This window comes from Ambystoma mexicanum, chromosome 4p, assembly GCF_040938575.1.
Source record: "Ambystoma mexicanum isolate Mex_15411 chromosome 4p, UKY_AmexF1_1, whole genome shotgun sequence".
NCBI lineage: Eukaryota > Metazoa > Chordata > Amphibia > Caudata > Ambystomatidae > Ambystoma > Ambystoma mexicanum.
The window spans coordinates 116,930,556-116,956,228 of NC_090927.1; the positions used below are offsets into that span (position 1 = coordinate 116,930,556).

Genomic DNA, 25,673 nt, shown 5'->3' on the forward strand with positions numbered 1-25,673 from the left:
GGAGTCCAAGGACAGAGCCTTGGGGGACCCTGTGAGAGAGGGAAAAAGAAGAAGATACATTACCCGCCCAGGAAACTGAATAGGTGCGATCAGCCAAATAGGATGCAAACCAGACTAGTACTGGACCGGAAAAGCCAAAGGAGGATAGAGAAGACAGAAGAAGAGAGTGATCAACAGTGTCAGAGGCTGTTGATAGATCAAGGAGAATTAGAAGAGAAGAGCCAGCAGAAGCCTCATGATTATCGAACAGGCCTATTCACAGCCCGTGAAAGAAAGCCTAGCTGCCATGTGGGCCTGTGAAAACTTTCACGTTTTCCATTATGGAAACCCATTCACCATTGTAACCGAACATCAGGCACACTTCACGATTTCCAGGAACCCAAAAAGAGAAGATGCCTTAAGGAATTGCCAGATATGGCCTCAGGCTTTTGGACTCCATCATACATAAACCCAGCAATAGTGAAAATCCAACTGATTTATTATCAACCTCTTGTGAGGAACTCATGGTGACAACAGTAAAGACAGACACAAGCAATCACAGTTCAAGGGTGTTTATTTAAACTGTATGCAGGTTGTATAAACGCCTAATGTAATCCTAAATCTAAGACGGGAACAAGCGTTGCTCAGCAAAAGAAAAATAAGGCAGTCCTAGTGGCGTTGTGTCAAATATTAAAGGCCTATACTAGGAAACCTATTGCCAAACTTCACAACTAATACAAAAAAGGGTGTGGAATAGTTTTCAGGAAAAGAAAGAATTGTTTGTAAATAATATGTCAGGATGTGGTGCCTGGGACTCCCTTCCCCTTGTTTGAAGCACAGGTAATATGGGAGCTTGGAGTACAGCACAAACTCGAGCTTTCCCAGCACAAGTTAACAGTTCCAATGGCAGCAATCAGGACCGCCGATGGACAAGTCTCGTTCCTCTTGAAAGTTTCTTGCCTTCGAGGGTCTGATGTATTCTCAAAACAAACACAAAGTTCTTCTTTGGAGTTCACATCGGGTAAAGGTTTTACCCTTGGGACCCGTCTTCTGAGGCTGACCCTTCAAAAACAGTTCCTTCTCTTAATAGGTTTTGGGTGATGTCTTCACCCCTGGATCTCCCTCCTTCGGGCTTGGACCCATCTCGACTGTTGGCCTCCATATGCCGGTTCCCTATGGTTCAACAGTCTTCTATGGTTCTCACAAATGACTGTTCAATAGTTTGCTGTGAACCTCCCTTTCTCGGGTTCACGTGATCAGGGTGATAATGGGTCACCCCTGCATCCCCCTTTTGTGGGCGTTGACCCTTCTTTGACAAGCGGGACAGTGTACTTCTCCTGTCCTACAGTGTCTCTTGGTTTCTCCCTCGGTCAGGCTCGGATTCCAAAACGACCAGCGGGACAGTGTGTACTTCTCCTGTCCTCTCTCACCGGGGCTCACACCCATTGGCGTTTCAGTGTCTTTTCAAACAGTTCATAGTGGTCATCCCTTGCCTTTGTCAACACATTGTTTCTCAGGACTTTAGACTTTGCCCCTTTTCGTTAGCACCCCCTCTTCTGGGTTTACTCTTCACATTCACTTTCACATGTAATGTTCACGGGATTAATTTCCCCTTTTTTCTCAAGTTTATGGATCAAAGTCTTTATATTGTACAAGGAGTTTACTAGACCTTCAGTATGACCACTTTGACCTCTTCTGACGGCATGCCTATGGCCTTCTGTTTTCTATAGTTTTGCTCAGACGGGCATCGACCAGAGTCTCTTGGAGCAACACCCACATGGTGCCGGTTCCCTCTGTAGCTGGTCTCCCCTCAACACTTTTACAATTCTTTCACAGTTTATTGAACTTGGTTCAAGCTTGCCACTTTCCGTTCCTCATTCAACACAGCCCAGCTCTTATCGGTTCTCCCGTCGACTCACCGGCTGTGATGAACCGCTTTTTTTCCCGCTTTACTGGAGTCAAGGCCGGTACCACAGTAGCAGAAGTTTCCGTCGCTCATGCTTATCAGCGTCAACATGCTCCGTGTACCATTGACATCTGCGGCAAGACATTTGAGCTAGTGTTCACAGTCTTACACGCTCCTCCACAAGGTGTACATGGATCTGGGACAAAAGGGCAAGGTTACATCTCTCCTCGCCGCCCTCTTGTTTCCCGCCGTCTTTCTCCTTCTCTTGAACTGCCGCCCTTGGTTAGCAGTCTCGTCGTGCTGTCTGCCGTGCTCGTAGTTTGCTCTCTTACTCCACCTTTTATCCCTGTGGGGAAAGGAAAGGGTCGTCAGGTGTGTGTGATTAAGGTCAATTGCCTAACTTTGCCTGACCCTTGTATTGGGACATGTCAGGTAAACGGCTCTGGTGTTAGTCCGTTCTCTGGTGTGTTGTGCAAAATGTTTGAGTTGAGAAAGGGGGGGCAGTGGTTCTGAATGTCCTACGTGGTAGGATGGGAAAAGGTGTTAGAAGAAGGGGGATACTGCGTCTCACCCATCGGTGTCCCTCTCCCCGAGGACTCCCTATCCAGAAGATCCTCCCTCACTGGTCCACCCCCAGGAACTGGTTCCAATAGCGATGGCCGTGTCCTGGCCATGTGGACTAGCCAGGGAGACACCTTCAGGTTTCTCACAATATCCAGTGGAATCATGTGTTACAACTGCATCCGTGGCCGATAGATATATAAACTATGTCATCCAAGCTGCTAAGCCAGAAGGAGTTACCTTCTCAGTCATTGAAAATCACACCGGGACGGACCCCCTCCTTCGTGTCGTGTGCATTAACACAGGAAAGTGGAAGCAAATCACAAGTGCTGGAAATGTGTCGACAGGGGAGAGCAAAGAAGTGCTACATGCATTTGCGCTAGTAAAAAATTACCTGTCACTGGCCTCGTCGAACATAATTCTAAGAAATTAACGAAATGTCATTCCAGAAACTCTACAGCAACAAATTGTGGTCATAGTCATGAAGGACACAGGGACGTGGTATCCACGATAAGGTTACTATGATAAAAGGTATGGTTGCATGGGATGGACTGAACCTGGAGAGGCCATCTAACCAAGTCCCTATGCGGCCAATGAGATGACTCGGGAGCCCTGATCACTTTTCCTGAGCACAGAACCCAGAGCTATGCTATGTAAGTAACCTGTCCAACCAAACCAAGTCTTGTAGGGATCTGTGTGAGTTAATACCTTCCCCTTATTTAGGTGGTGGGGTACGAAAGTAGATTCCTATAATTTTCTTGAAAAGTAATAATTTAATTATTCCCCTATAGCCAACTGACACAGGGTTGACATTTGTGGGGTTTCCATAGTAAACTTAATATCTGGGTTTGGTCTGGGGCAAAAAAGTATCTTGCCAACGTAAATAGAGTGAAGTCCCTGATTTCAAGGCATATCCTCTAAAGATGTTGAGCGAGTGACCCCTGAAAGAAGAGAAATTCTTCATTGCATAGTGGTGGAGGAAAAAGGGTTCCATATATGTAAAAAGTGTTTTGTTTTTAAAGTCTGTTGTGCTTGAACACTGCTAGCATTTCCAAGTGCCAAGGAGATTAAAAATAAAGAGTGCTGCATGTGTGAAATGTTTTGTATCAACAAAAAAGCGTTGCATATTTTTAAAGTAAACCCCATGCCAAAGTATAATGTGAAGTCAAATGGTTCCTTCATGCCCTATAAATATACCCCACACGAGACATCCCTCGAGGATGGCGTCCGGGAAGAAGTGGCGATCGATTTCTTTGTCCCGACGTCTGGCGGACTATATGCTTTAGTGATCATGGATGAATTATTCCAGATTCCCCGATATCCACATGCAGTCATCCATGTTGGCAACTGACATCATCCTGGCACTTGACAAATATTCCACAGCCTATGGAATTCCATGCATTGTAAAACCGGACAACATGCCTCCATTTACAAGCAATGATTTCCATGATTTCGTAGAGTACATGGCTTCCAAGCACAGAAAGTAGCCCCGCTGTGGTCTCAAGCAAATGGCATTGTGGAGAGATTCAGTAGCAGCATCAAGAAATCCCTTTGCATTGCTCATCTGACTCACAGGCCTTTTCAAAAATTGATCTGTCGACTGCTGTGTGACTACCGAAGGGCACCACATAGTACCACTCAAGTGACACCATCTTTACTGATGTTTGGAAGTAAAGCATCGATCAACGCATACAATTTACACATGAAGTCTCTAGAACAAACATTCACTTTCTAGATGTTCTGATTCAGGTGCACAAAGGTAACTATCAAACTAACATTTGCAGAAAGGAAACAGATCGGAACAACTTACTGCATCGCTTAAGTTCTCATCAACCGAGTCTGATAAAGAATCTACCGTACAGTCAAATTATGAGGGTGAAACACATAGTGAATGATCCTATAGTTTGTGAGAAAGAGATTGAAAATATGGGCCAGAGATTTGCGGCGAGAGGATACAAGACATCAGAAATAAGTGGAGCGATAGAACGCCTAACAACCACAACTAACAGGACAACGGCAAAAGATAAAATCACACCATCCATGGTTTATGTTTCATGTTATTCGCTACAGAGCAAAAAAATCAAGTCCGCAATCAAAAAGAATTGGTGTACATTGACAAACGATGCAAGAGAGGAACATCTTTTTAAGGAGACTCCAATATTTGCTTAAAAGAGGAGTGCTAATTTACGAGATAGCTTAGTAAAGACTAGACCTGGGATGAAGAGACTTGCAACCACAAGAATAGTAACGTACCCGTGCTTACACTGTAGCAACTGTAATTTCAAACTGCATCCTTGTGGGACGTAAGGCAGTGTTACCCACTGCCTGATCATGTATACCCTACAGTAATCTGTTCAAATTACCAATGTAGCAAGGATTATTAGTGATGTAATTGTATATATATATATATATATATAGATATATATATATATATATATATATATATATATATATCTATATATATATATATATATATATATATACTCTACACATATATACTCTACACATATATAGGTACAAGATCGATCGCACCCTGAGGAGCAAACCATCATGCAAATGTGATATATGCACACTTTTAAATGTATTTGAAAAGTAGACAGTTGCATATATACACTTATATCCAAAAGCTTAACTTAAGAGCATCATAATAGAGGTGATTTAGTGATTTAGAGCCACTACAATGAAATAACATGCGTGCACATTGCTATATTCAAATGCAACACTACAACACTAATCTCGTGCGCATGCGCATAGGCACCTATCGATCGTAACTGTATAAGTGTAAATTATCGGGTAAGGAACTACGGTGCTGACAACAGGTTTACTTTATGGACTTTTAAGAACATGGTACGAAAAGTAATATCTCAATCGAGAAACACTTTGAGATTGAAAAGTAGTTTAAGCGTGGGATCACAACGCGCATGCGCGATAGTGACTAGTATTCCATAATCGCACTTGGCAGAGGTGGCAGCTCCTTTGAGCAGCAGATCCAAGTCAGTGAGCCAGAGATTCTCAAGGTAAGCGCGCATGAGGGAAGATGCTAATGGGCACTTAGATTTACATCTGGGTAAGCCAAAAGATGTTCTTCCTACTTACATACGTGTTGTAATATTGAATGTCATGAGAAACTGATAATATTACTGAGCTATTCTCCCTGGGTTAATTTATCTAGGACAGTGGCACGGTTCAGTGCATTCACAGCGTCACAGGTATGGATATCACATTAATTGTAAAGAAGTAGTAATACCCATAAGGAATGGAATTGATTGTGGTTTCTCTTATCTTTTTTCTTTTCTCTTTAAATTTCACCTATGGACTACAACTATGTTCTGGTATGTGTAATTATATAATTTTGGTACTATTGACAATGGTGCGCAATCCAAACGTTTAATGGCCTGTACTGATACATTGTTTTGACTACTATGTGAATGACTAAGCAGCAGATTAATGTGGAAACTGTGAAAAGTTGATGTTAAATAATTATCACTCAGCGCCTGAGAGCCCAGATGATGGACGGAAGTCCGCAATGCATTGGCAATAATAAAAAATTGGGCACTGACGCATCAGTCAAAGAATAAACAAGATATGATATTGGAGTGACAAAACATATATTACTCTCTATCTTTACTTTATGGACAAATTTAAACAACAGTGTTTTGAAGGAATTAAAGCGTGTTGAATAGAAATAAAATTCCGGAAGGAGAGTTACGAGTGAGCACACTCAGGAACGGAGGGTACTCTGATCCTACTTTTCTCAATTGTTGCTCATAACCTGGTGCCAAGGCTACAGGGTGTGCTCCTGTTGAAATTTGTTTACAATTACTGTGGATTTGACAGCGTTTGAGTATAACTAAACATTGCAGTGCCCCCCCTACCCCCTTGTCTGTTGGAAAACAGATTTGCACATGGTTACCACACCTACAGTCAAAGATCTATCGGATTGTAGAGGGACGGGCGGTCAGGGAAAAGGACTATCAAGGAACGGCCTGCATGAATCAATATGCGTAGAGCAAGCGGAGAGTGGCGAAGTCCACCCTCACAACAAGGGACAAAGTGTATAGGAGGTCCCAGACATGGACTGCACCCCTTCCCCTCATTTCGAGGTACCAGGAGCATACTCGCCAAGGTATGTGACGTATGAAGAGCAAATTAACCTACAAAGAGCTGCACTGGGACTCTGCCCGGTATACATCAGAAGATCCATACCTGTTGAAGCACCCATAACCAGACAACCCTGGGCAGCACGGCACCCTATCAGACAGCCATACCAGCCACTGATATGGAACGAAGAGTACCTACATACAGTCCACGAAGAGACCCCAAAAGCCTTAATGGAAGGCCAGCGGAAATGACTTAAGGGTCTGAACAGACTCGTGAATGAACAAAAGCGGCTATCGAAGACAAGCACGCCAGTGCGAGTAACTGCGAAATAAATGTAATGGACACAGAGAAGAGACAATGGTAAAACCTGAGGAAACGGTGCTACGTGAGAAGATAGAAGCAACCGACCTGTTAAACGTGTGTAAATAGGCTTGAAACACAAGATGCTAAGAAATCGATACTGCTTGCAATGCTTAGTAGAAGATAGAGCGGCAAGCGCCAACCATATATCTACCTCAATAAGTCACATTATACAAGTGCGACTCCATTTTGTAAAAGCAGAAATGTACCCAGGCGGACAGAGGCCTGACAGGCCAAGTTTCGGAACCCCGCCAAAGGCAAGAGAAGGAGCGGAATCGAATCAAAGAGCGGCTCATGCCTAGGAAATCGAGGTCAACCAGAGAAGGGGAGGAGAGCGTCAGCTCACAAGACTCCAACTTCAGAGCATACCAGCCTGCCTCATGAAGGTCAAGATAAGGGGGGCCCATGCAGGTGGCTAGGCTGACACAGAATTAAATGCACTAAAAGCGGGAAACTGAAGCAGATTCATGGTGAACTAACACGTGACCAGCCAGGCTCGAACAAGTACCATCGCCTTATGTCATCCAGGACCCGAGGATGCCATAACATTTCCCGATAAGAGACTACAGTTTTGAGGCCATCTTTAGCCAACTAATTGACACATCACCCTAAAACACTGATTGATGGAATGGAGGCAGGGTGAAACTTGGGACACCACGCACAGGGGTGTCCATTCTGCATGCTGCTAATTAAAAGCGGAAATTTATGTCTAGGGGTGTAACCTGCCCAATCACATTGGACCAAGTTATCTGGAGTCCTATAGATATTGTAACCAATAGGACGTCGTAGTTGTAGTGATGCCTATCACGTGTGATGTAGATGGATGGGCGTAGACGCCCACCCGATAAGAGGTATCCAATCCGCATGCCCTATTATCATATACAGATACAACACCTATACCTAAGTTACCTTTCCTAACCAATTATATTGCATGATGATTTTTTATAGAAATTAGACGTCAGTGATGACGATTTTTGCCTATAAGAATTGCTGTTCGACTGAAGTTCGAGGTCATCGGAGCGAGACAGGTGATTGCAATGCTGCTGATTTCCATTTGTTTCTCTGTTTGATGTACTTGTCATTAAACGGACTTCCCTTTGACAACTTACTGAGTCCTCATTATTGAGTCGTGTTGGAGTAAGTGAATCCTGCACCCCCTGTCCTCACATGGTGCAGCTATCTTGTCTTACAAGTTCTGGAGGGTGAGCGCTGACCTATGGGCCCGTCAGCAATTTCCTCTTCCCCAGAACTAAGGTAACAGTGCACCAATCAACACAGGACAAAGCAACAACCCTACTTCACCCAGACCCATTGGAAATAGCCAAAATGAACGGCTTTGTGATCACGGTTGAAAATACACAAGAAGAAACTCAATCTTCTTCAAGAAAAAAAAGGTTGATACATCAACCATGGTCGACGCAGATGAATTGCAGGGATCCGCTGGGCACAGCGAGGGTTCGGATGCAGAGTTCATACCCGAAGCTTACAAGCAACTAGAGGCATCCCTTCTGGCCCAGTGATCCAAGTCACCAGATGCAAGGGGACAACACACCCGCAACCAGCCTGTGATGTGGATAGAAGAAATGTGTTACATTTTCATACATGTTAGGTCTGGAGGAGGTTGTGGTGTTTTAGCACTTATGTAGACACTCCAGGTCGTTATGTGCCGGCCCATCCTATAGTGGAAACGGAAGTGACGTGGAGGAAAGAAGGAAGGAGAGGCAGACAGGAAAGATTGAATAAAGACTGAAGACATAGATACCTTTGGCTCCTGTTATTCTTTGCATCAACCTCCACGTCTTTTGTTTCCTTCCACGTACCTTTCACGTACCTACCCTCCTGTACCCAGTACTCAACACTATCCAGTCTTCCTACAAACCATGTAAAGGTTATCTTCATCATCTGCAGCTTGGGGGGTTGGAGGTGGGTGGGGTTTATGCCAAGGTGTGGGCTGCACTTGCTTAGTATAGACAGTCTGATTCTCTTCATTTACAATGAGTGCAGTGTGGCCATCAAGAAGAGCAATGGGATTCGAAAACTGAAGCAAGACGTGGGTGATCAGGTCACCTACATGCCCCATTTACTTTATGTATTTATTTTACATTTGCAGAACTCCTCGCTGAGGTTCACACGTCTGAATGCTTCCACCCCACAGTGTTCCAGCGTGCACAATGAGATGAAGTCCAGGGGAAAATCCAGGGCCACAAATCTCGAAATCCAAAGAAAAGCAACCTGTCCTTGGGAGAACCGAAGTCCGTGGTATGGGCGGTTCGTCAGAGGTGTTTAGAATGTGTTTGAGCATTTAGCCAATACGAAGATAGGTAGGGTTGGCCAAATCCATGTTGAGCTGGATTATGGATGGGTGCTGTGAAGGCTGTCAGAACAGTATGCGAGCCAAGGAGATGATTTTTGTGCCCAGCTAGACCGAATTTTTATCATAGGACTTAGCTGCATTCTAATGTCAGAGGTGTTGTGCGATGTTTCTTCAAGTGGCGTATGATTGCAGCTAGAGGGGCTAGGACGCAGTGGAGAAATGCCAGGTTTGATGGCCTTCCGGAAGGGAAGGTGATCCTCTAGGCGGGGTGAATCGCATTACATAATTGTGGGTGCTTGGATGGAAAAGGAGGATCCTCCTATTTTGGTTGATTTGATGAGAGGGATGACAAGGAGGAGTATGGGGTGAGCTTCTTTGCAGGTATTCTGAGCCTGTCTTGTGCAGAGCACAGTGGGGGATGCACATGGCTTTGAAGGTGGACTGTCGCCTGACAGGGAGCCAGTGGAGGACACAGAGGGCGGTGTGATGTGCTCTCTGGGGCCAAAGGCTTGGAGGAGCCTAGCTGCTGCTGTGTTTTGGACCCTTTGGAGCTTTCTGAGTTGAGATGCAGGGGCACCCAGGTAAAAGGAGTTGGTGTAGTCTACGTGAGAGACGCCGATAGTCGTGATTGCGGTGACTGTGAGGGTAGGAGAGGCATGAGTCGATGCGTCGGAGAATGAGAAGGTGCAAATAGCATGACTTAGAAAGAGAGTTGATGTGGAGTGAAAGTGTCAGATCTGCATCCATGGGGCATCCCACCTTCTTTCCTGCGGCGGATGTGGCAGGAGGAGGGCCTACAGAGAATGCCACAGGGTGTTTTGGGGAACAGGGCAGTCTTCTTGCTGATCATTACAGTTTTTTCGAAGTTGAGGAGGAGGTAGTTGGCTGTCAATCAGTGGTCACATTTCAGTGAGGCATGAAGTGAGGTGTGGGGGGGTTGGAAGAGGTCTTCGGGATCGTGAAGATGGTCTGAGTTTCCTCTGCATAGTTGCAGCGGGTTAGGCCATGTGAGTGAATGAGAGCAGCGAGGGGGCTCAGGTAGAGGGTGAAGAGCAGGGGTGATAGGGAGGTGCCCTGTGGTACTCCATTGTTGACAGGGCGAGGGGTCGAGGACAAAGAGGATACGTGGGTAATTTTCAATTGGTTGGCGAGGAAGGAGGATGTCCACATCAATGCTGTATCCCTGATGCCGAGCGAGTGAGTCTGTCTGTGAGGGTGCGGTGCTCGATAGTGTCAAAGGCCGCTGTGAGGTCGAGGAGGATAAACGCGGCACAGCCTTCATTAGGCCTTCTTTAGCCTTTAGTAATTAGGGGGTCGACGAGAATGTTGGATGAAGTCAAATGTCACCTTAGGAAAAGGGCAAAGAGCGTTCATAACATTTTACAGTAGCTGGAGAAAAAACATTCATGCAAAAAAAGGCAATTATTTTAAGGTACATTTTTTTAAATAATTGGCCGCACACGAGGGGTTGAGTAGCTTTAAGATTGTGAGATTCGTCTGGTCATATTTTTACCATTTTGAAAGCTCAATTTCCTGGGACCATGACAACCCCTACCTCAGCGTGCACGTGTGCCAGGAAACCTACTGCTGTTCTTTTGCATTGGAGCGAGTTAGAAAATGCATTCTTTTTACATTCGAATTTTACATTGTCACGGAATCAAAAACTAGCAGGTTTTCTTACTTTGCCTTTTTATTTTTAGCAAGTACAGATCGGGCTTTTCGAGATGACTGCCAAGAAAAGGGTGTTTTGCACAGTAAACCCCTGATTAGACACAAGCACTGCCTCCACTTTGGTTGTGTTGCCGTCATGTGATGTATACGATGTGTAATGATTTCCAGCAGCAGTTACAAAGAGCACTTTCATGTAGATGAGAAACAGCCCTGCAGGCGATACATTGGTCCTTGATTAAATACTATACTAACAGATTGTTACAATCCCTGTAGTCCAGGAGGGGGGCATTTTTACAAGCAAAGGAAAGATTCTGTGTCCAGTAGCGGAGGCAGCTTTTGGTGTTGGGGGGAGGAGCGGTTAATAGGGCTCCCCCAGGAGGCTGTGTGCGCACACCGGGCACCAAGGAGACCCCGCCCTCTCCCTGGCTCTGCCACTGTCTGTTTGTTTTACTTGGAGACGCGTGCCCGGCGTGGTGGACGTTTGATCGATGCAAGAATGGCTGCAGGAGGGCCAGTGTCATTTGCAAATGGCTGAACCAGCAAAAAAATCAAGGCTTTTGACTTAAGTTTGCTAAGAAATTCCTCAGCAAAATCTATGTTACACTGAACCTTGTGCTAGTTAATAAACTAGACCAAGAGTTAAAATGTGCACCCAGCACTGTTAGGTGGGCTCTAGGCAAGTAAGACTTGGTGTGCTGTGTTTGTGTGCATGGGCAGAACTGTCCATGGAAGGAGACTTAATGGCTGTCTAGTAACTTGCAACTTGAGCATTTTACCCAGTACTAAACATTATGTTACATTACTTGTCATGTTTTAAGTAGCAAAGTGAGTTTACATCTGTAAAGGGTGCTTGAAAAAGAAAGCACATTTTCCCCAAAATGTCACTTGCAGTCCTGAAAACAAATTGCCACCGCACCCCCCACCCCCGCCTAACACGTTTTCTAAACTTCGTATCACTTTTGTAAACGTGGTTCATTTCTTTTTTTTCACAAAATCAGGCAAGCCTCTGGGCAAGGTGCGCAATATAAATAAATAAATACAAATACAAATGCAAACAGCGCACCTGCGCCTTAGAAGTCCAAGCTCTCAGCTGCTTTTGGCGACACACTACAATACAAAGAGCAACTTTTCGGAATTTGGGAGGGAATCTTTCTACACTATGCAGGAAAGGAATGGATGACTTCTACAGAGATGCTGACTAGCCCCATTTCCTCAGGACCCACTTTATCCAGTCATATCTTTTGGCAAGGAACACACCCCTTCCCAAGGAGGGGCTTATTTGTTGATACCAAGTATGGCATCTGATCACTTAAAGTGCAGTGTGCAGGGGCGGCGCCAGGGCCTTTCAACTTTTTTTTTTTAAATGAAAGGTGTCTCGGGCCACACGGGGGAGGGAGGCAGCAACTTCCCCCATGTGGCCAGTCAGCAGTTTTGTAGCAAGGCAATTTATTCCTTTCTCTATTAAAGTTGTTCTGGGGCGTAAAATGTGCGTTCTTTTTAGAAGCTGTGTTTTCTGTTGCACGTCCAGCCTCACTTCCCAGGGAATATAGAGAAGTGTTATCATCTCATTGCCTTCTAACACTGGTTCCTCCACATCAGCCACTTGCTGACAAAGAAGGGCGTATAGCTTTACAGAGGTATACAACAATACAGATACACACAGAGTGCTATGCAGACGTAGGGGTTTAAACAATTCCTAGGGCAACCAATTGCCTTGCGCGCTAAAGTGATGTTGTAATAGTAGTCAGAAGGTAGGCCGCTGCGTATTGTGGTGTTCAAAAGGGACTACGATAACCTCTTAAAGGAAAGGTGGACGGTTTGTATGTACAGCAATCATACTGAGCTGAGCCCAGAATTAAATATTTATCAATCTTTCCAGTGCTCACAAAATCATATAGTGTCATAACTAAGCCAACACGTGTTTCGACTACAGGGTCTTCTTCAAGGCTTGACATTAGAAAAGCACAGGTAAACGTTGGTTACAATCAATAGTAATCAGATTAAAGTTCAAAACATCAATGTCAAAAATATAGGAAAATCAGGGGTTCTCGAAGGCTGCGCCAAGATGGCTGCTTCTCTGTGAGCTCGCGACTCACCTGCCGCAAATCCGGAAAGATTCCTGCATCATCGCCGCAATAGTGACGGCTGACACCATACAATATCCACAGTCAGGACCAGAGTGGGGGTCGGAGGGTCTCCGGTGCCCTGCAATCACTGGTGTGCAGCTGGGGGTCCGGCAGAGCTGCGGAGAGGCCTGGTGAGTGGCAGCGGTGGTGGGGGGCCGCGACTCTATCACCTAAAGCTGCAGGAGGTCTGTTGAGGAGAGACAGTCCTCGGCTGGGCTGGGGGCGTGCTGCTGTGCCCCCCTGCTGACTGCTGGGGGGAAGGCGGCAACCTGCTCTGCTGCCGGGAGGCATGGTTGGAGTCCATCGAGGGAGGAGGCTCCGAGCTGTAGGAAGCGGACACAAGTGGGGGCTTTGTCCCACTGGAGGCGGGCGGGCTGCCCAGACCAGCATCGGAGCAGTGGCCCCTGATTCCTCATTGTTGGCCTGGAGCGGCCTTACGACTGCGAAGCTGCCTTCATGGGTAGCAGACTGCCTGCAGTTCCTGAGGCCGGCTAGAGGGTGTGCGGCTCCCGGGAGCAAGGCCTCGAAGCGGGCTGCCGATAGCGCTCGAATATCTGAGCGGTAAGCAGGTGCCCGGGAACTGCACTGCGCCACATATGTGGGCAGCAGCACTACGGGACACTGGAAGTGGGCCCCTGCGTGTGTTTGGTTCACCCTGCACAATCCTGTATTCTGGTACGCGGGGGCCCTCACAGGCCGCACTTTGCCCTGATCTGGACTGATGCTGGGGTTGGCAGGGAGTCTCCCTTTGAGTTGCCAGTGTTGTGTGCAAACCTAATTGCAAAATGGCTAAGAAAATGAATATATTTTCAGGTGTGCAGCAGTAATGAGGAAAGAAAGTTGACTTCTCACTGTCACCTGAAACCACAATAACTGAAAAAGGTATCCTCACACACTGCGCTCACTGCTAATTGGCTTGTTAATAGATAAGAAAAGACATACCTTTATATCATATGTTATTTGCATGAAATCATTGTTGTGAAAACTACATTACTAATATTCAGAAACCATCTTATAAACAAACACTACAGGAGAAACTTGTTTGTTGATCAGCAAAAAGTGTGTATTCAACAATTTTTTAAAAAATTGTATTTAATCCTCTCGGATTTTTTAACAATTAAGTGGAAGAAGTCCAAATTGCATTTAAAATTTCAATTGTTGTAAAAAAAGAATAAAAGAGTCATACAAAGAAGAAAAAGTCTTAAGAACTGAAGTTGATTCGGTGATGTATTTTGCAAGTTCAAGTTCAAGTTTGAGCCGGAAGCATCACTTTAGTAATATGTTGCATAATATTCACTGTTGCCAGTAACCATGCCGGTCTGTCTCCTCCGATTAGTTTGTTCCAGAAGTTCTCCTCATCCTGGATAGTGAAGTTTGAGATGGTATCTTTCAAATATATGCAACGAATCTCTTGGGTCGCCGAACAGGTCAAGAGCAGATGGCGAATAGTTTCCTTTGTTGCCGTTTTGTAGAGGCGGCAACAATTTGTCATGGCTAAGCCTCTAATAGCTAATATTTCATTAGTTCCCCGTAGATTCAGACGCGTTTTTAAGAAGAAGTTGCGTGCAGACCTGCTTGGAAATGAGTTAAGGTAGGATTGTAGAAAGTCTAATTTCTTGTAGAACTGAGGAAGATGAGAAGTGATTTTATTAGCACCTGCCCTTTCTAAGGTCTTGATCCAGTCAAGTTCTCGGATCTTTTTTGTCACTTTTACTGGATTGTTTGTGAGCTCTTCTTCACAACTTTCCACTTAGGACAGAAGGTCTATGTTGTTTGCTTCCCATTTAGATAGCGTTTTACAAGATCCGAGCTGGAGTTCTTGATTTATCAGATAGTAGGCGAATGGAGTGTCTTTCAAAATACATTTCCTGTATAGCATAAGGCTATTTAGGTCTACTGTTGTTTTCAATGATGAAAGAATGAGTTTGCGCCTAATCACAGCGACGGAGGTTGATTTTGGTAGACCTAAAACTGATCGTCAAAAAATAGCTTCCAATTTAGCCCAGAGCTCCGGTGGAAGATTGGGCATAGCGTCCGAGCCGTAAATTACAGATGGTATAACCTTCCCTTTGTAAAAGTCTCTAACCGGGATTGTCGAGAAACGTCCAAATTTGATGTCAATGGCTTTCCCCTGAGCTGCCAGTTTTTTTGTTTTCTCATAAAGTACCTCCTGCATGGCTTTTTCTTTAGCCTAACTGTCCAGGGTGACTCCTAGGTACTTAAAGTTATTGACTCTTTTCACTGTGGTTGATCCCAGACGAAGTGATATCTTATTGTTTTTCTTGGTAGATTCTTCAATTACCTTTCTTGATTGATCTCTAGATCGTTTTCCTCCATGTAGTGCTGTAGGTTATTTAATTGTCGTTGTAATGCTATTGGAGTGTGGTCTAAAAGGATTAAGTCGTCTGCATACAGCTGGCGACTAATCTGTTCTCCTCCAAGCTTAGGTGGAAATGATATTTCCGCCTTTTCTGATTCCTGGTAGTCTCCTAGATATGACCAAAACAGGGCTGGGGCCAGAGGGCAGCCCTGTTTAACACCTCTGGCCGTACTAATCTTTCCAGAAAGAGACCCTTGTTGGTTCAAACGAACTTGCATGGTTGTGTTGGAGTATAGGGCTTTAATATGATCTAGGATCTCATGTGGACATTTCCAAGAAGTAAGTTTCTGCCACAACCTGGAGCGATCGACACGGTCGAATGCCTGAGTGAGGTCAACAAAGGCTATGAATATACTGGGGCTTCCTTCTAAGGTCTTACTTTTCAAGGAGCTTAAGATGAGTATGTTTGCATTCATGCCCGTGTTCTTTTTAAATCCTGTTTGTAGAGGGTCTTGGCAGGGGGCTTTGTTGGCCCATGCTGTGAAATGTTGGAGAAGAAGTGATCCAAAAACTTTGCCCATAGGGTCTAGCAGGGTCATTGGGCTGTAGTTTACAGGATCTGTCCTGTTTCCTTTTTTATAGATAGGTACTATGTTCGCAGAATTCCATGATGGAGGGATGGATTTGGCGTCAGCACATCGTTTGAAGATCACACTTAAGAGAGATGACTAGGCTTCGGGGTGTGTCTTCAGATCAAGGTTTGTTATACCATCTGGCCCTGGCGCCCGTGATGGTTTTAATTTTCTTATCAGGTCTAAAATATTTTCTTTATTGTCCAGCCGAATCCACAGGGTGTCAAAAGTACTCATGTCTTCCTGGGATTTTGGCGGGGATTGGAAGAGAGTGCTGAAATAACTCTCCCAAGTCGATTCGCCTATTCCGTTTTATTGGGACGGAGGGGCTCCTGCAGATGTTGAATGTAAAAGTGTCCAAACATCTCTGGCATGGTTACCATTTATAGCTTCAAGAATGTTCTCGGCATCTTGCTGGTATAATGCGCCCCGATGGGCTCTCAGCCACGCTTTGTAGGTTCTCTGAGCTTCCCAAACAATGGGTTCGGCAATCTGAGGTTCGAGTTTTTGTGCATGTCTTATTGATTCTTCTTAGTTCTCTCTTTTTGTTGGCGACAAGTTTGTCATATACATGCCTTTGCTGCTTTTTCGGTTGTTTTTTGTTACCTTGCAGAACTTTATGAATGCTTAGTAGCGGGATGTAATCCACCATAATTTGATTTTTTCCCTTTTTTAAGTCTATATAGGCCTCCGTTACTGAGCTAATGGCCTTTTTGGTCATTCTTAGTCTTGTACCTTGACTATTTACCTCGAGGTTGGAAATCATTGATGGTTGGCTTGGAGGAGTTGAAACCCAGGTCGCTAGTAGTAGGTTGTGGTCACTTGCAAGGGTCCTCACCACGTCAAAAGATGTAATTTGGGGTAATAAGGATTGTGTCGCAAAAATGTAATCGATCGTTGATTTCGAGTTAATTCTTTCCCAGGTCGGCGGTCTATTGGGATCACTGAAGATAGTGTCAAGGTTGGAAAAAGATCTTGATTTCATCAGCTTCATCCATTTACTTGCCCTTTGGTCAATGGTTGTATTCTTGAGTTTTCTCTTGTTGTCGTCGTTTTTATCCTGACAATTGATGTTCAGATCACCGCATATTATAATGTGGTCGGCTTGGTGGGATGTTTGTATCCAGTCAATTTCAGTCTCGATCATGGTAATTAATTTCATAGGTTCAATGACTGCAGAGGTTTTGTTTTCCTCCACATCAGCAGTTATCCAATTTAGTTTCACCACAAGCATAAATTGGTTTTCTTTCAATTTTTGAATATTCGTCAGGCCACATCCGCTACGGACCGCGATTAGAATCCCTGCTGTAGGTCATCCTGTAGTGCCTTTTTTGGCAGGGGCTATGTTGATCTTATAGCCATCAAGGATAGGGCATTGATTTAGCCATGTCTTTTGGAGGAATATGATGTCGTAATCGCACAGGTTTATAGTGCCCGGGATTGTAAGGTGGAGAAAACCCCGAGTATTCCATGAGCACATCTTTATTGCGTCCTGCCTAGATGGCATTTGAAGGTTGTTCACACAGTTATATTCTTTGGTTTTTAGTGGCTATTTCTGTCGTTGAATCTTCAAGGCTTTTGGGAGCCAAGACCAGATGGTCTGTAATGAAGTGCTCTCTTGTGGTTTTATCGTGGCAGAACAAATGTCGTTTCGGACATTTCTTGAGATTTTTAAAGTTTCCTTTAAATATTGGTCCTGGAGTTGGGAGCTTTGATTCAGAGGTGTATCTTGTGTTCCATTTTTATTTTGTTTGACTTTTAAGGTGGTTTGTTTGACGAAGTTAGAGGGACGGTCCGCTGTTTTTGGTCTCACCACCGTCGATTTTTTGCGGTGGTCGATGGAGTAGGTCTCATTAACCGACGATTTAGTTCTTATTTTCTCCGGTGTTCTGTGGTGTGACGCCATAGACAGATTAAGGTGATTCTTTTTTTGCTGAGTTTCCCAGTTCTTTTTGCCTTTTAAGTTACTACTGTCCTTGATTTTCCTGGAAGATTCTGTTAAATCATAGCCCATAATTTGGAGATCTTCAGTCGCCACTCTTAGGAGGTTATTTATAGTAGATGAAGTTATATAAAGGTGTGAAATAGCCTTTGAATACTCGTGGCTGGGGTCGACAATTTGGAGGTCTGACGATTTCACAGAACGTAGTTCTGCGATGTGGTGAAATAATTCAATTACTGCCCTTCTGTTTTAAACAACATCATTATTGTTGCCAGGAATATGTTCAAGCTTGGGGATCAATCAGGTTTGTGTCTTACTTTGTGGTTTATGGTACATGTCTGTTTTTGATTTGTACGAGACCCGTGAGGATCCCTTTTCTTGTTCTCGCTTTGAAGGTCTTCTCGTTCGCTCCGCGGATCTATAGTCCCTATTAGACCTGTGGGACCTGTAGTCGTTGAAGGCCTTCAGTTGGTTTCTTGTCTTGTCCCACTTGCCAATATCACAATTTCTGTCTTTCTTTGTCGGTTTCGAAGCTGAAGTAAGAAGGTTGACTTGAGGTTTAGGAGAGGAGTTATCTTTCCTAATCGCACGGCATCTACGGTCCTCCAGAGTAAAAAATGGTGACTCTAGAGGCTCAGGGACATCATTATTCGATTGCTGGGGGTGAACAGTCTTTTTTGGCAATTCTGGAGCTTCTTGGAATTTCAGGTCGGAGCTTGAGGTAGAATTAGTCAGGTGTTGCGTAATATTCATCAGTTCCTCATTTTCTAAGAAGGCTTCAACCCCCCCTGGGGGATTTACTAATTTTCTCAATTTCTTCTGTTGAAGATTTTTGAGTTTCTTTTGTGGTCAATTTTGGCTTTGCTAGTACCGTTGTAGCTTTGGAAGATGGTGCAGGTAACTTTTTGACTTTTGCTATCCCCGATTGATGAAAAATCAGTTCTAGAGTTGGCTTATCGCTGAATTTTAATTTCGCTCCATTACTTTCTTTGCCAATCCCAGGCTTTGTGATTGGTGGTAACATTAATGATGTTAAGTCAATAAGTGGGAAGGTTTGGGTGCCTTCCGTCTTAGAGGTTGTCCTTGATTGGCATTGTTGACTCTGTGTTGATATGGCTTCTTCAGTCAAAGTTTGAGGCAAAAGTTGTTCCGAAACTTGATGTGGGGGTTTAGTATTTGACTCCGGGGCCATGATATAACCTTCGAGGAAAGTCAATTTAGTTAGCATAGCTGCTTGTATTGATGTGTGATCTTTGAGTGTGTCCCCGATAGATTTGTATAATTTAGTAAAAGGAGAAGCCCGAGTGGTGAAAAGGGCGAGCTGTTGTCTGCTGTGCGGCGGCTACCTTTGTACAAGACTTTGTTCGTGTAAAGAACTGGGAAACATTTGCCTTGTGGACAGGAGGAGGATCGATTTTAAAACACCCCCTCCAAATCGCGTAAGACTCCCAGCTCAGCTGCGAGCAGTTTGAAGTGAGCGGCATCCCCCCTGCAACACGTGACCCGCGTCACGTGACTTTCGGAAGCCACTCCCTCTGCTTCAGCCTCATAAGCAGAACAGCTTGACCCTTGCGGCGAGAAGCCCGAGTGGTGAAAAGGGCGAGCTGTTGTCTGCTGTGCGGCGGCTACCTTTGTACAAGACTTTGTTCATGTAAAGAACTAGGAAACATTTGCCTTGTGGACAGGAGGAGGATCGATTTTAAAACACCCCCTCCAAATCGCGTAAGACTCCCAGCTCAGCTGCGAGCAGTTTGAAGTGAGCGGCATCCCCCCTGCAACACGTGACCCGCGTCACGTGACTTTCGGAAGCAACTCCCTCTGCTTCAGCCTCATAAGCAGAACAGCTTGACCCTTGCGGCGAGAAGCCCGAGTGGTGAAAAGGGCGAGCTGTTGTCTGCTGTGCGGCGGCTACCTTTGTACAAGACTTTGTTCGTGTAAAGAACTGGGAAACATTTGCCTTGTGGACAGGAGGAGGATCGATTTTAAAACACCCCCTCCAAATCGCGTAAGACTCCCAGCTCAGCTGCGAGCAGTTTGAAGTGAGCGGCATCCCCCCTGCAACACGTGACCCGCGTCACGTGACTTTCGGAAGCCACTCCCTCTGCTTCAGCCTCATAAGCAGAACAGCTTGACCCTTGCGGCAAGAAGCCCGAGTGGTGAAAAGGGCGAGCTGTTGTCTGCTGTGCGGTGGCTACCTTTGTACAAGACTTTGTTCGTGTAAAGAACTGGGAAACATTTGCCTTGTGGACAGGAGGAGGATCGATTTTAAAACACCCCCTCCAAATCGCGTAAGACTCCCAGCTCAGCTGCGAGCAGTTTGAAGTGAGCGGCATCCCCCCTGCAACACGTGACCCGCGTCACGTGACTTTCGGAAGCCACTCCCTCTGCTTCAGCCTCATAAGCAGAACAGCTTGACCCTTGCGGCGAGAAGCCCGAGTGGTGAAAAGGGCGAGCTGTTGTCTGCTGTGCGGCGGCTGGAGGCGGCTAAAAGGCCAGGTAAGACACTGATTACATACATCATATTTCCTTCCAGGGAGGTGCGACCAAAACCCCTGCACCTACGCGAAGCGGCACGCTTCGTTGGCTCACCAGAATTGCGAGCAGTCTACGGCAGCCCGCGGCCGTCTCGGCCGATATGGCCTCTTCAGCCAACTCAAACTTACTCAATTCATCAACAACACCGATAACACCGCTAGGTGGCGTCCTACGCAGCCAATACACACGCCTGGAACGAATTGACCGACGCAATACAAAAGCCAGAGGAAACCTACGATCCCGTTCAAACGTAAGGAAGGCAAAGGGGGAGGCTAAATCCATCTCATCCTCCTCCTCCTCCTCTCCATCGTCTATGCCAAGCTCGCTAGACAGCCTGTCGCTGCGTGAAGCAAGCTCCCGGGCTGACAAAGAGGAAGAAACTGCCGTGCAAACTGAGTTACACCTATCGAGGGACGAAGTCTTCCATCAGCTCCCCGCCGTTACCGGACCCCCTTTGCAGTCAAACCCCGTTGTGATCTCGCTAGGAGGCTCCATAGACAAGTGCGAAACGACGACGACAAATCCGTCTGACTACACACCGTCTCCGACACCGCATAATCAGCTTTCAATCTCAGGAGACCGGCCTGCCTCCGCTGCGGCGAGTGGGACCAGACCTGACAACGCCGAAGGGCGCAGTCGATTTGACCCCAGCGGCATGGTCTTACTGAGCCGACAAAAATCCCCAGACCTTTCAGCCTCTGCTACGACGAGTGGGATCGCACCGGTTGTCACCGGAGGGTGGTGTCGATCTGACCCTTGCGCTTCGGTCCAAGACGAAGCACAGAGTTCTGAACCTCCAACCGACTCAACCTTGCAACAAATCTACGAAAAGCGCAACACCCATACGCACGCTCTACAAGCTAGAAATCTGGAAGACAACCTGGTGTCATGTGCCGATTTTGGAAGTACCATTCAAGTTGAATGGCATGCAAATTCTGGCTATACGACAACATTCGATGAAGGAGATGATACCAAAACGCCTCCCACTTTACCATCACACCCACTGTTAACTCCACCGACAACAGAGAGGTCTGTAGGTCCCTCGACTCTCCCTTTAACGGTGGCTTCTTCCCCTTTACCCGTGGTAGCGGACCCAAACTCAACCACGGGGAACGAACCGGCCACAGAGCGTTACGCTTCACAAAGACAAACTGCTATAGCTTTACTAAAACGAAAAGCACTCCACCAGAAAAAACCCTACGAATCTGGGACTTCACAAAGTTCCAATTACTACCAAAGGAAGCAGCGCCCAACAGCAAAGAAAATCGAGATTGGGAAAACGCTACTTGCCAAACCCTTAACATGTCACGCATTAAAAGACTTCTTCGCCAGACAGACAAAGAGAAAACTGGTGAGGGAAGTCGAGCTTTCAGACGCAGAACTACTGGACGCAATCGCCGAAATTCCCCCGGCTCTGAAACAAAAGAAAACGGGGGAGGTCGATTCACAGAACTCACCGTTAATTGACTTATGCCTCTCTCCAGTAAGAGCTTCAGCCTTGTCACATAACTCGGACCACTTACAGCTAAGTCCACCTACTGGACCCACACAACCAGCTCTCAACTTGCTCGTTGAGTCATCCGAAGACCGAGTGCTAGGACCTTGTGTCCTGGTTCCAGATAAACATAACCTACCAGCAAAAGCCAAAAATGACGCCCCGCCTCAAAAAACTATTGCAAACCAATTCGCTCCATGTACACGCCCTTTAGATCATCAGAGAAACTCCTCCACTCCGGGAAAAGACAAATCCAGTGAGTCTTCGCCATCAAAATTGAACCACGAGTCAAAAAATCAGTCTCCAGATATGTTCGCTGTGATGTAAGCCATCACGGTGGCCTTGTCCCCGTTTGGAAAACTGTATGAATCGCTCAACGAATCAATGAAAGATCTGGTGACAATAGTAACCTCTACAAACTCAAAAATGATCTTCTTGGAAGGCTTTATCACGGCCCTAAACCAAAAAAACACGGAGCTAGAACTTCAGTGGGAGCAAAGAATGTCACTCCTAGAAACCCAATTAAGATTAAGATCCCCACACACACTCCGTGCATCAACAAATATAGACAGATATACAACCATTCAGGAAAAACCGAACGAAGCAAACAAGGGTCAACCAATTAGTGAAACCCAAACCACTCTTGAAACTGAAATACCCAAAGAAGGCTGTCACCAAATAACCAAAGATTTGAAAAGAGGTGTGGAGGAATATAGCAGAAAAACGACACCGCTCATCGTTAAAGCAAAAACCAGCTCTAAGAAATTGGAACCCAAACCCGCACAAAGCCTTAGTTGGAGTAAACAACGAGAGGAGCTACACCCCAAAAGAATGTTACTTCAAACCATGGTACAGAATTCATCAAAAGAAGCAGCACCTCTGGAATTTCAACAGATAACCGAGGTGGACGATTTACATTCATCAATCCCAGATTCCTCCTTGATGAACCTCACACAACACTTAGAACCGGAAGGTACATCAAATCCACATATCATTGTGCGAAAGCCTTCGTCAACAGATTCAACAAACGCTTCTACCGATCTATCTACACCGGGCTTCACAAAAGCGTCCTTGACTTCATCGAACTCAGCTGTTTCGTTCGCATTCAAAGCGGCAAAAGAACTACCGTCTGAGGCACGGTCAGCAAATACACACCCCATAGCGGTCGTCAAAATGACACCGCCGGAGAATAACCCACAGGACAACAATAAAGAGTGCATTAATACACCAGTCCAGTCAAGGTCGGAATTAACCAAAACAAAAAAAGACCCCCCAACACACATCCAAACCAAGAGCCAAACCTGACTCTTCAAAATGGAACAACTAACGCCAGGAAAGAATTTTCTTGTTCTGAACAGAAAAACAGTTCTCACAATCGTGGCCAAAGTGCCTAGTTTGACCCATTTGTCTACTACGAACTTCATTTTAATTGAACCATACCATAGGCAGAAAAAGGCCAAAGCATATCTACATGTAAAAACCATCCCTCAACATGAGCCAAATAAAGATACGCTTGACGCGCTGATTCAACTAGGCTTCGGCCTGTCAGAAATACAACGACCTCAACCGGCCTGCCAAGTAGGATCAACACATTACAAGACCAATTCTCAAACCACAAATCACAAAAAAAGTGCGCAAGTAAAACAGAATACCGACTATCGAAGTCACTACGCAGAAACACGAGAACACCAACGTGATAGACCTAAATATACGCCACGGACCTGGACAAGCAGAGCTCACCACCTCAGACAGGAAGGGGGTCAAAATTGGAAAAAAACTCGTCTCAGGTCAGACAGATCCCCTGTGAAAGATTTCCCCTCGGACCACAAAGAACCATTGAACCAATCGCAATCACGGACTCCATCGGGTCCCTGGTCTTGGTTGAGAAAAGTGCTAAAACCAAATTCCCAAAACTAGCAATTACCTTGTACAGAACTGCAAACCTCGGATACATTTCTGAATCAAATCATCGAAGACTTTCCCCTGACCATCTCCATACGCTCCTGGAACACGAGAGGTCATGACCATCTGCTAAACCCAGAAACACAAGACCTAGCAAAATTTGACATAATCTGTCTCCAAGAGACTTCGCTGAGGGAAAAACCAATTCTAGATGGATATGACACCGAAATATCACCGGCAACAAAAGGCATTTTTGGATGACCATCCTCTGGCCTTCTGACTTCAATCAAAATCGGATCCGGAATTGACATCAAGGCAAAGATAGCAGAAACTTACGGAATCCTTGCTCTTCAGACAGAATGGTGTCATCCGAATATAAACGTAAAGGGAAACCAGAAATCAAAGCTGGCTATCATTAACACTTACTGGAATCCGCAAAGATCTACAAACAAGGAATTTTGCGACGAAATGACCACCCTGCTAGACAAGATCACCGCTGAACTTTGCATCGACTTCATCATAATTTGCGGTGACCTGAACGCAAAGTGTGATCATTTTAGGCATGCAGCATTACCGACAGCCGCAAAAGTAAGAGGAGACCTGTGGTTAGATCTGATGGACGCCAGAAACCTCCATAACATGGCAATGGCAAGGGGCCAACTTCCTGCATTTCCAACATGGGAACGTGATTCGTCAACAGCTACACTTGACTATATCTTTACTTCACTCGCTTTACTACCCTACGCGTCCACCTTCGAGATTTACAAAACGAAAGAAAGCGATCACAACCTCTTAACCATGACGCTGGAATCTATAATCCCAGTGAGACCGTCCTACACATCAAAACTGCAATTGGCAGCGAACCAAAAGCGGCTTCAGCTCACACCATCAAACATCAAAGAAATAACGAAAAATTACAACGAAGCTCAACAAAACGCCACGGGTGCTCCGACAAGGCCAAATTACCTGCCCCTTCTTATACCCCATATGCAAAAGCAAAAAACCGGCAAAGCCGCAGTAACAACTGGTCATCATGAATATGACAAAGTTCTAGTGCAAAAACGAAGAAAACTGAGAAAACTACAACGCGACTTCAAAAGAAATCCCAACGAAAAGGATGAACAATCACTGGCTGCGGCGACCAGGTCTTACAGATCATGGGTAAGACACCGGAGAGCGGAACTTTATCAGAAGGACGCAGAACAGATGTTAAAAACATTAGCGTCGAAAAGTGTTGGAGATTTCTGGGCTCTAATAAAGAACAATGGCATCCGAACCGATGACAAACTCTTCAATTTGATACCGGAATCATCGTGGACAGCTTTCTATTCTGCCCAATTCGCCCCTACCTCCATATCTGACACGGAGGTGGGAAACCAAAAGGAAGCAACATGGATAAATCTAGCAGTCCAAGACGAAATAAAGTCAGTAATCTCAAAACTGAAAGCGTCTAGACCACCCGGGCCAGATGGATTGACCAATATAGATCTAAAGAAAAACCAAACGGAATGGTCCCTTTTGATTATAAAAATTTTCGATCACTGCAGAATATCCAGACAAGTCCCGAAAACATGGACAGAGACCGTTATTGTACCCATTTTTAAAAAAGGAAGCAGAGACAACCCGGCGAACTACCGACCCAAAGCCCTATTGGACATCATGGGCAAAATATTTGCGACTCTACTCCTATCAAAATTTCAAAACTGGGCAAGAACCTCTCCTTCAATCGATCATTTCCAAACGGGATTTCTCAAGACGGCCTCCACAAGCATAAACATCTTGATCTTGAACATCATCAAAGACAACGTAAAAAACGGAGCTCCGAAAGT

The 25,673-nt window shown here is 45.3% G+C and overlaps 1 protein-coding gene across 1 annotated transcript in view; it reads left to right on the forward strand.

The window, feature by feature from the left end:
• Positions 1 to 5,404: 5,404 nt before the first annotated feature.
• Positions 5,405 to 25,673, forward strand: part of CGREF1 (cell growth regulator with EF-hand domain 1) — a 131,476-nt gene continuing 111,207 nt past the window's right edge. The window contains exon 1 of the mRNA XM_069605515.1: positions 5,405 to 5,463. The gene's annotated coding sequence lies outside the window, so the exon portion shown is untranslated. The remainder of the gene's footprint in view (positions 5,464 to 25,673) is intronic.